Below are 12380 nucleotides of genomic sequence, written 5' to 3'. Positions count from 1 at the left end.
TTCTACATTCTACCTTGGTGAGTAGCATCTGAGGTCTTAAAAGCCTGTGAGCAGCCATCTAAGATACTCCACTGGTCTCACCCCTTCAGGAGCAAAGAAGAATGAAGAAAACAAGATACAAGGAAAATATTAGTCCAAAGGACTAATGGACCACAACTACCATAGCCTCCACCTGACTGAGTCCAGTACAACGAGATGGTGTCTGGCTACCACCACTGACTGCTCTGACTGGGACCACAACAGAAGGTCCCAGACAGAGCTGGAGAAAAATGTAGAACAAAATTCTAACTCACAAAAAAATACCGGACTTATGGCCTGACAGAGACTGGAGAAACCCCGAGAGTATGGCCACCGGACACCCTTTTAGCTCAGTAATGAAGTCACTTCTGAGGTTCACCATTCAGCCAAAGATTAGACAGCCCTATAAAACAAATGAGACTAATGGGGCACAACAGTCCAGGGACAAGGACTAGAAGGCAGGAGGGGACAGGAAAGCTAGTAATAGGGAGCCCAAGGTCAAGAAGGGGGATTGTTGACATGTCGTGGGGTTGTTAACCATTGTCATAAAACAATATGTGTACTAACTGTTTAATGAGAAACTATTTGTTCTGTAAACCATCTAAAGTACGATTAAAAAAAATACTAAAAAAAAAAAAAAAAATGGCCACAGTAACCCCAACCTTCAGCAACTACCACCTTGATCAGTCAGCAGCCATCAACAACAAGGCAAGACCCTCCACCAGTGAAAAGATTATGACTCACTGAAGGTTCAAATGAAGTTTAGCATTTTTTAGCAAGTATTTTTCAATTAAGGTTAAAAAAAAAAAAAGGCATATGTATTCAAAGTTCCTAAATATTCTGCCTGTGATTATCTCACCTTCACAGATAAAGGAGAGTGAACATCAGTGGGCTTCTAGAATTGCAATTGCAAGTTCATGCTAAGAAAGCAGTTGTAACAACCTGGTAATCATTACCGTCTACCAGAAAATGTGTTAGTTGCTCTAGCTGTTAAATTTTACTATAGAAAAATCAGATCAATGTGAAATAAACAGTTTCAAGTGTAGCTGTTTTAAGGGAGATAAACTTAACAAGAAGCCCTTGTCTCTGGTGAATGGATCTGAAGGGAAGCATCTTTATGGCACTAAAACCTGTTCACAGGCTGGAACTGATGCTGTATACATCTTTGTTGCTTCAATAATGCCTTCAGAGCCAGTTTGACTTCTCAGCGTTCCCTCAAACAAGCATCCAAAATTGAGGGGTCTTAGCATTATTCAGCACAAGATCCAAAAACAATCTTTACCACGACACCCTCTCCCAGCTAAATTCACGACCGTGAGAGTCATGACCATTCACCAGTCACAAAAATGGGATCATTGTAAATGGTGCCAGAAGTAGACATCTGTTGTGTGTTTCTACCCAGTTCTTTTTTAGCCACTGGGGATACACCGTTTCTTCCTGTTAGTTCTTGCAAAAGTGAGAATTACTTGGCTGCATAAGTCCCCTGGCAAGAAGGATAGGCACATGTCCTTATCTACTAACCATAGAGCTCCTTCCCCTTTGCAAAGTAATTGGCCCAAGATGTAGTTCCTTCTACGTGATCCAGAAGATGGCTGCTCAGAGAGATAATATTTCTCTCCTGGAATTATCTGCTGTAAGGTTGTTGGTACGGAAATATTGATGGTCATCACTCCTGTAATGCGGTACAAGCCTGTCTGTAGCAGGGGAGAATGAGGTCAATATACACAAGGAAACAGAGATAAACAAAGTTAAAAGTAAGAGAAAAACAAAAATTAGAGCGAGATGAAAGAGAGAATGAAAATCCCAACATCATTTTTGAGCGGTTTGATCCAATTGACAATAAACATGTTCTTGATCTGTCCTTGGATTTCCTTGATATGCTAGCAAACAACCATATCCCCATTGTTTTTAATGTGAAACCAGTTCAGGTTAGGTTTATGGGATTTACAACCAAAAGAATCCTCATTTTTATAGTGCCACTACTTTCCACTTAATTTTTTTACTATAAGTAGGCCATTTCTTCTAAGCCTGGATGTTAGAAGAGCTTAATCTCATCAGCCCAAGTGGGTGGCTGTGTTAAATGTTTCACTCCCGCCTCAGTCCACTAAGTCAGTTACATCCAAAACAAATTTTCTACCTCCAACTCCTCATTTCTATATTTAATGGAATTTTATTTCCACTGTTTTGTTCTCAGTTTCTCTTGAATGGTCAGGAATTCAAACACTCTTGGGCATATATCTTTGTAAGATATCTTCTCTTCCTTATTCCAGACCCCGGAAGAGATTAGGATGGTCAGAGCGACAGAATTTTCATGGTGGTTTTAGACTGACCTTTGTAAATCCTTTTCATAGAGGTCTCAATTTGGTCTATTATGATAATTTCACCTGTTATCATCATTTAATAGAAAGCCAAATTTGGTTCAGCAATGGGAAAAGATTAAAATTGTGTTGATTCTACTTGGAATTGTCTTACTTTAATAAGGAAAAAAGACCAATATGGCCTTCTGTTTTAGATCCAAATATTGGGAATGATTTAATGAGCCTAAGCTCTAGAAAGAACACATTAATTGTTACCTCATCTGATGGTATGTGCTAAATTGAAATGTAAAATTATCAAATCATGTCCTACAAATGTACAGTTCAAAACTCAACAAAATGTATGCCTTACATTGATTAGCCTCCTCACATCCCCTCAGGTGAGACCTGAATGTTTACCAAGTACCCTTTAGCACATAGAAATCCAGTTGTAAAGACTGGAAAATATATGTCCTCGGAGCACAGCATCTGGTCTTTAAACAATAATAAAAACCTCATTACAGGTAGTCCCAGACTTACCACAGGGTTCCATTCCGAAGACTTAGTTGTAAGTCGGTTCTGACATAAGTTGAATACCTCTTTTTTTTTTTAATTTCATTATTATTGCCTTCTATTATTAGTATCTTTATAAATCTTATTTTTATTGGCTTTGAGGGGTTGGAAACATTTCATATAAATTTACAATATATTTGAATACATACATAAAAATTTACTCCAATGATGAAGAAGAGGGGTGAAGTTGACGTTTTGTCAGTTGTGGTAATAACTCCACTTGTGGGAGGTTCTGGATCATCTGGATTATCCCAGGAATGGGGATTGTGTTTTCAGTCAGAAAATTAGTGAGAGTTATCTGTATGGCCCTTTTCATTTTTCCTTCATATATTTTGGGGTAACATCTCACTGCTTCCCGAATCTGCCTATCGACTTTAGCAAAGTGATCTGTGTTTGGGTCCATGTTTTCAAGTAACTGAAGCCTCTAATTTAGTTTAGGAAACTAAATCTATGCAGCAGTATTGTGAACAATAAATCATAAAATTGAATATCTGGAAGTGAACATCTAAGAATTATAGCATCATAAAATTATGTGCTGCAACATTGTATGTAGTACATATTATCAACAATAAGATGTACAAAAAGAAAAAAGAATGGTTGTAAGTGTGGTTCGTCATAACTCAAATAAGTTGTAAGTCAAGGACTACCTGTAAAATATACTGCTGTTGACATGAGTTCATGTGTGTGTTGATATACTACAGTATTCTGGGGTCTCACATTGTCCAATATTGCTAATTGTTTTCAGATTTTGCCAAAAAGTAATTCTCAAAATGTGAATACTTAAGGTTTGATGAAGAATCTTGTTCTGTTACCTACCATCTGATTCACCCAACTTCCTCCTCCAGTTCAGAAGTTAAGTTTTATTTTTGGAGTCACACTTTTCATGACATCTGACTTAATTTATGTGTGGAGATTTTTGGTTTTCAATGCTCAATATAACTATTTGGACTCAATCACAAATTCTTGAGAGAGACGTCTATTTGAAATATATTTTTATTTTTAATAAGAGGGTCCTATTTCTGACACAGCTATATAATGATCACTTTAGAATTCAAGCATATACTGTATACCTTCAAGTTGCCCTTTAGATCAACACTCACACACACACACACACACACACGCACACACACGAACATACACAATATACTTTTAAATAGAATGCAAGGATTCCCTGGAAATGGTGGAATAAAATTGGTCTTAATTGATATCATCCATGTAGAGAGAGTAATGTTTGACTTGGATATGAGCTTCTTTATTAAGCTTTTAAGAAAAGATTTGGAATATTTAGCATACGTCTCACGATTGGATCCAATACATTAATGGTAGCAATCATCTTCCAAACATTAATCTCTGATTGGATACCATATAATCATCATGCTCCATTACTAGTCATAAACCATTTGATTAAACAAAAATTTTCTCTTTATTAGAGGATACCGCAGTCATTGCCAGTTAAAATATACGTATACATTGATAGTCCCTCCACCAATTATTCATGACCCACTATCAACATTTCATAATGGCTCCTCCAAATCACTGAACTATCCCTTTATCATTTTCCTCATGGCTATTATCCTCTCTATACCAAATTACAATCATCATTGCAGGTTTTAATGAACTTAGGTTCTGCACCCTTAATGCCACACTTGATTTTACGTTCTTTAAGGGCAGGGACTATGTTTGTGACCAATGTCTAGCCTTGTGTCTTATACCCTTGTTAAACCATCGAATCATTCACCTACAGCACAGCAAAGTGCATGTGCTAGCAGTGGTGCTATAGTGAAAAGTAGGTTGTGTCATAAATTATGCTGCAGAAATTTGGGATTTTTTAAACTTCAGAATTCTCAGTATCTTTAGTATATAAACGTGCCATATGAATAACTGAGGGCTGTGAAGTATGGGCTACAGTTTATAATCTTTCTCTAATTTATTTCACCATGGTATTTCTGCAGACTGATTTTCAGGACTGGATTTTGAAGACCTCACTTTAGGAAATAATAGAGCAGTGGCCAAGAGCATGGGTTGTGTTTAACGTTTATCTCTGCCATTTACCAGCTGTGGAATATTATACAATTTACTGAATAATATGAGCCTTAAAATAGACCTAATCAGATTCCTAATATGTAAGATGGGAAGGATAACAGCTACGTATGATAATATTATAAGTGCCAAATATAATACGTATGTGATAAACAAATGTGAAGTGTTTCAGTGGTAGAATTCTCATCTTCCATGCTGGAAACCTCGATTCAATTTCATGCCAATGCACCTCAAGCACAGCACCATCTGTCACTGGAGGCTTGTGTGCTGCTATGATGCTAAAGAGGTTTCACTGGTGCTTCCAGCCTATGATGGACTAGGAACAACAGCCTGGCGATCTGCTTCTGAAAATCAGCCAACAATCTGATCCACTATCGGTCATGAGGATAGTGCAGGATCTGTCAGGGTTTGTTCCATTGTGCTTGTGGTTGCCATGAGTCATGTGCAACTTGATGGCAGCTAACAGCAAAAATAACAATCATAATGCTAAGTATTTAAAGCATTACTATATATATATTTTTTTAATTTAATTCAATTATGTTGAATCAAGGAATTATCCCAGTATTAATTCATTCTGGCTCTTAATTTTCCTTTCTACTCCACCATTCTATAATGTATCTTCCTCTGGCAATCCCTTTCCTTTCCTACAATCTAGACCTATTTAAAAGAATTTATAATTTGTGTTTAAGCTGCAAGAGCATATATGAACCAGACCAAGAAAAAAGGCTTTACTGTGAGGAATTTAAAAATACCCTTTGAGTATTTTTGGTTCTGTAGAGTTCCCCATGATATTTCAGTGACCAAATATTCCTTAGGTTTCTAACTAAACCAATCTCCTTTTCTTTGGAGAATAGTATTTTATTTTCATTATGGAGCATTGTTTCCATTATTTGACCAAAGTTCAATTCATTAACTTACCCTTCATCAAAGAACAAATCTATTGTCAAACATACAGTCAAATGACTGCAGCCTTTTCTGAGAGCCATTCTTCCCCTTGCAGAAGATTTAGGAGAAAATATGATATTTCTCTAGTTATTTACAGAAACTCTCCCTTTGTTTCAGAGACAATTCTGTTTAATTTTGGCCTTTTATGCATGTGCAATAGCAGGTGAAATCCAATCAAGGGACAGCGTTCTTTCTCTAAGTTATCAACTACAGCCAGAGTGAAGGGCTATTGTCTGGCCATGGACTGAACACAGTTTGCATGCTGCCTCATTCCAATTCCGTTCTATTGTACTGCTGCGGTTTACCTTCTTCACCGCTGGAAGAAAAGTCAACCAAATGCAGCAGTTGTCTCAGTCAATGCAGAACAACAAAAACATACCGAAACAAAGGGTCCTAATGTGAGCTCAGAGGCTTTGCAAGTACTCAGCAGAGGAAAACGAAAACATGCGCAGGAAGCATTTTTTCCTCTTGTTGCGGCGTTCTTTTTACTCTATCGTCCTCACACAGTAACCCTATTCATGAACAAAGTAATACCTACCCATCAGAGTGATGACTTCCCGTTTGTGGCAAGCTGAAAACAAGCAACTACAACGAAGAGAATAGTCACAGAAGAATACTATTCAGCAGGAGAATAAAAGTGTTTCTCAAAATGAACAAGAGGTGCCAGAGAAAGGGATATACGCTCTATAAAGAAAAGAAATATGTCACAAGTCCTGGTTCTTATTCCCAGTATCATCTGACCCTGAGCTTTTTCTATTATAATCCACATGTAAAGCATACAAAATAAATAAACAGAAATACCCTTGGAAAGCAACATTTATTTGCACAGAAATAGACTTTAACCCCAGCTGCAGTAGCTGAGGGATCATTTAGTAGGGCGAAATGGAGACATCGTCCAGTCAGTATTCAGCCTGGGAAATGCGCAACAATCAATTTTTCCCTCTCCAACTCCATCAGTCATTTAGAAGTGTTCAGAGGCAGAGGGCCTATTGTACATCATTATCACATTCAAGAAAAGTCAAGCAACCGACATTTTCTATGTTGCCCAGAATCTGATATAGTACTTAGGAGTAGAAATAGCTAGAGCATTAGACACAGTTCAAGAATATACTACTGGGTCATAAAACAGTACTTTTATGCCTGAAAGTATTTCTGTACTTTCATGGCTGAATCTTGAACACCTACAGTCAATGGTGGCAAAAATGCTTTTTAATAGTTATATCCATACTAATGCAAAGAAATAAAACAATTAAAATGATACGTAGAGATGTAGACTAATGTAAGATATTGATTGATTTGTTCAAAAAATATGTATAAAGTGCCTACTGCCATATTAAGTGTTGGAAAGTCAATGTGTGGTCACCAGGGTTTAAATGAGTGTTTCCAGAGCTCAGTGGATTTCTTTTACCCATACCACTTGGCTATAAATTCTGGTCAATATTAGTGAATGATTCAGTTTAAAGAGTACACAATGAGAATCTGAATTACAGCAATGATAGAAACCATAGCTAAGGGTTTTCCTAATACCCTAGTGTGGCAGACTTGTTCCTCAAGGCCAAACATAATATAGTTAAATCCACATTTTACAAAGAGAGAGAAGGGGAGGGAGAAAGAGATGCTTAGAGTAATTATCTTAGTCTACTGTACAGAATAGACATGATTTTTTATATTAGTTAACCATTCTATGATCATTATAATATAAAAGCCAAAACCAAACCCACTGCCATCGAGCCAATTCCGATTCATAGTGACCCATAGGGTTTCCAAGGCTGTAAATCTCTATGGAAGCAGATAGCCACATCTTTCTCCTGCAGAGCCACTGGTGGTTTCAAACCGCCGACCTTTTGGTTAGCATTTGAACCCTTTAACTACTGCACCACCAGGGCTCCTTCATTGTAACATAACAAGTTAAAAATAATTCTCCTTAATTATAAATACCCCTTGTGGTATCTTGTTTCTAGGATGGCCATTATTAAGTCCTTGCATACCTGTATGAGCATCACACTTCCTCATTAAAAGGTTGGAACTGTCCCTCGCTTACTCTTGCTTAACCAAAAGAACGCTCATCCATGTGGTGGAAATGGCAGTTTGGGTCTTTTGAGGTTGGGTGAGAAGTCTTACAATGAGTTGAGGCTGGAGAGGTAGGCAGGAATGAGGTCAAACAAGGTTGTATAAGCTCTAGAAAGAAGATGGAGCCTTTTTCCAAGAAAACCTTGGAGGGATTTAAGGATTTAAATCATTGGAAGGATTTAAGAGTTATGATGGTGGTATCTTATTTTTGTTATGAAATGTATAATTATGACTGGTATTTAAAGAATGTTTGGAGAAGGAAAAGAATGGAAGTAAGGAGTGCAGTTAGAAAAAGTTAATTTTTGATGATGATATTTTAGCTGCATCCAGTTAGCAGATGTAGGTGCTATCACAACAGCTTAGCTGAAATGCCACTGTTTTTGGATACCATCCTTTTCCTAGTGTTTCACAGGACTAAGAAAATGTTAATAAGGGAAAATGAAAAAGAAAGAAAGAACCTTTTTTATTTGTATATGATCTTATGTTATTTGAAAAACCATTAGACTTGCTGACAGGCATAGATCCAAGGAGATGCTAGTTAACTAAATACCACATAAAAAGAATGCAAGACCTCTAATTTCAGACAGTTCTGTAGGACACAAGGAAGGCTGAGAATTACTCAGAGGGTTTCTCCTACTTTACCACCTACAGTGCACAATCAGTCTCCAACCAAACTCTGAAATTGTCTTTATGTAGTCAGGAGCCTTGGTGGTGCAATGGTTAAGCACTTAGCTGCTAACCAAAAGGTTAGCAGTTTGAACACACCCAGCAGCTCCATGGGAGAAAGACCTGGCAATCTGCTCCCATAAAGATTATAGCCAAGATAACCCTATTGGGCAGTTCTACTCTGTCACATAGGGTTGCTATGAGTTGGAATTAACCCAACAGCAATAGTCAGGGTATCAAATCAAGTCAGGCACTAACATTTTTCACCATTTTTAAAGCAGTAAAATTCCTATTTTGACATTGCCGATGTAAACTATCCATGAAATGGGTAAATTTTCCACTCTTTAATTTGATGGTTTTGCATCTACCCAGGCATCAACTGAAATTCTCCACTAGTCCTTCAAGGCCTCTCTATCAAGTTCATATTGCTCATAATCAAGGGAATTATTTACATTTAGGGGCACTGGATTTTGTGAAATTCCCTCTCTATGACTAAAAGCTCTCTCCTGTCCACAATACGCCATAGTTTGTGTAAATGCTTACATTGGACTTAACCCCTTCCTTCTTTTTATCCTGTTTTCCTCATAGGTATCTCAGGGTATCCCCTTAAGTGAAGCTATGTCACCACCATTGGTATATGAAACCTGAAGGATCAGAATTTCACTGTCATTTCTTAAGAATTCTATGTACATCCTATTGATGCACATGTGCATAGTGATGCACACAGGTTTTTGTTGGTTGGTTTGTCCATAGCAAGGTGAACATCACTTGGATTTAACCTGTTTTTTGTTGTTGTTGTTGTTTTTAATAATTCCAGTTTTTAGTCACTTGATTTTATTCACTTAAGAATGTAGTGTGCACGAAGAAAATATTCTTTCTTCCCTTCTACACGCCTCAATAGATTTCTGCTTTAGTAGTCCTCTTACTTCAAGTCAGCTTAACTGATTCATTCCAGTAATTCCTGCTTTATGGTTTTATTGTATCCCAAGTGCACAATACACATTCATACAACTCTTTGAGAAACCAACATGAATTCTGATCAAGTTGTATACACATGTCAAATATTAATTGTGGCAATATTTCAGACAGTAATAAACTTGGCCCGAAGTTCATTTTATATTGACAGCATTATCTATCTTCCATCCTTCTCAAAATGTGATTCTCCTGAGAACCCACAATTTTACAGTTTCACCCATCAATATTTGGAGAATAAATTTGTAATTGGGTCATTCACTTCCGCAAATCTCTTCCATAGTAGGGCCACTCCAGCAGTTACCCAGAATCCAGAGCTTCATCAAGTAGTCCTTTAGTACTCCACGCATTCATTGTAATGATATGTACAATGTCAGCACAATGGAAAACGAAGTCATATCCAACTTAGGTAAACCTCCAAATACAAAAGACGGTAGATACATGACAGGGTAACAACCCCAGATATGTTCCACTCTTCTTTATCTTCATTTTATTTATTATTCCTACAGGTCCAGGTTTGAACTGTTCTCTATAGATCTCATTTTCCTACACCTTATTGGAAATTTATTTTACACAGGGATTATTATTAAGTCCAATAACTAGAGCTCCTCTCTATTCTCCTGTCCAGTGTAGCTGATGTCTTTATTCAGATACAAAATTTCAGTGTGATCTTGAAGAAAAACCTAGTGTGGTATTACAGAGAACTGAGGGAAGGATTGAAGTACCTGGAGGGCCAAAAATCTGTCAAGGAACAAATAAATAAATAAATAAATGAACAAACATGTATTGTTGTAATTTTATATAAAATTAATTATTTCACAACCACATATAAAAAAAATTCACCTTCAAAAAAAGGTTTTTAATAAAAGGTAAACTTGTATCCAAATGACAAAACCCAGAATAACACCACCAAAAGCAGCCACATTGCCTGTTGCTCTCACTATCCTCCTGGCTCTCTCTCTTTACCATGAGTCAGTTATTGTCAGATTGTACCATGCACAGCACATCCCATTGCTGTTGAGTCGATATCAACTCATAGCACATTAGAGATTAAAAATATGACTTCCTGTATAGTATCTTATTTATACTTGATAGCCAACCTCAAAGCTTTACAAATAAAGAAACTGAGAACGTTTTTGTCAACACCATCATTGTTGTTTCTTTCTTTCCTGAATCACCCTATCAAGATGGAAAGCAGATACTAAAATCAAGTTTTCTGATTCTTGGGTGAGTGCCTTTCACTTAACTTACATCATTGACAAAAAGCTAAAGGGTAAGTTCAGTGGGATTTGGACAACCCTGGATACCCCAAGGTCATGTTTTGGTTGCATTTAATATCTTTATTAAACAAATGTATCCAAGACCAAAAATTGGAATAGAGTTGATCCTTGGAAATGGCCAAATATGTCTCTTTAGGTGTGAGATAGAACACTTCAAGAAATCATTCATCTTCCCCGTGAGACAATTGGACTAGCAATAGAGGAAAAACAAAAAAAGTAGAATGGCATGAGCATCCCAGAGAGTAAAGAAAAACTGAGCTTTACAACAATAAGGCAAATGATTTGCACAAATTAGTAAATCAAACTGACTCAACTTAGAAGAATTACACTTAAAAAAAAGTGTGCATCTAAAAATAGAACTGTCTCTGAGTTCTGGTCTTAGCAGTGCAGCCAAGCTGGTCTGACACTTTCTTTTGACCCTGAAGCATAGGTGCTACTCCTTGGAGCCCCTTAACTACTCCATCTATCCAGGGATTGTGTCAGTGGGCATATCTCCCTACACAGTATAGTCACGATGAGCAAGCCCCAGTAGAGTCAGGATGAGCAAGCCCCAGGCATGTCCCCAATTTTTATCTCCCAGTCAGCACTGCACTGCTCGGTGTGCTAGTCTCTTGTCTCCAGCCAGTTCCTGGAAGCATGGTGACAGGTAATTGTAAGAGCTATATAGGCTTGACATTGTCGTTTTCAGAAACTGCTTGCAAAGCACACAAACTCCGCTTGCTGCACTCCACCTCCACAACATCCAAGACAAATTAAAAGTATTTTTATTTAGAATTTCACATCCCACAACCATTTTGTGATTTTTTTTTTTTCCTACAGAGAACTTTCATTTGCTCTAATAGTTTCTTTTTTTCCTTTCCCTTTTTAAACCAAGCAATTTACTGTGGCTGACCAATAGTTCATGTTCTTACGGCTAATTAATAACAAAAGATAGAGACGCTTCAACTCTAGTGATGCAAGAGACAACAGCAAGTTTCCATTTATATGCTTTCAAAGTTTTTCCATGAAGGAACTTGTTTGTTAGGCTACCACGCAAGATTTGAACAGCTTTTCCATTTGCTGAGTTCTGTTCATTTAGATAGCAATTCAACTCAGGTTTCAATACTCTAGTATTAGGGTGTGGGGAATGTTATTATTATAAAGTGTTTGGGAACATATTACCTAACCTAAAAGAGCAGAAATGCTCTATATTGGCTTCAGTACATTTATTTTTCTTAAGGGAAAACAAACTGGTGACTTACACACTTTGGTCCTTTTAGGATTCTTCATTAACATTTACTGACTTTTAAAATTGTAACTTGAATTTTTATGAAAAAAATATTTTCATATGCCATCCACATCTCAATCAACTTTTGAAATGTACATATCTCACAATGCTCAGTAAACACAGATTTTTGGTTATTTGTTTTCAGAGACAGTAATGACCTTACCTATTTAAAACCTTCCCCTTTGATCCATATCAACTGCATTAGCCTCCTTGATAATTTCATCATATAACACAGTACTCCAAAGTGGTAAACAC

The sequence above is a fragment of the Trichechus manatus genome, unplaced genomic scaffold (genome assembly GCF_000243295.1).
Source record: "Trichechus manatus latirostris isolate Lorelei unplaced genomic scaffold, TriManLat1.0 scaffold00033, whole genome shotgun sequence".
Taxonomy (NCBI): Eukaryota; Metazoa; Chordata; class Mammalia; order Sirenia; family Trichechidae; genus Trichechus; species Trichechus manatus.
The sequence above is the reverse complement of the archived record's forward strand: the minus strand, read 5'-3'. Positions refer to the sequence as shown.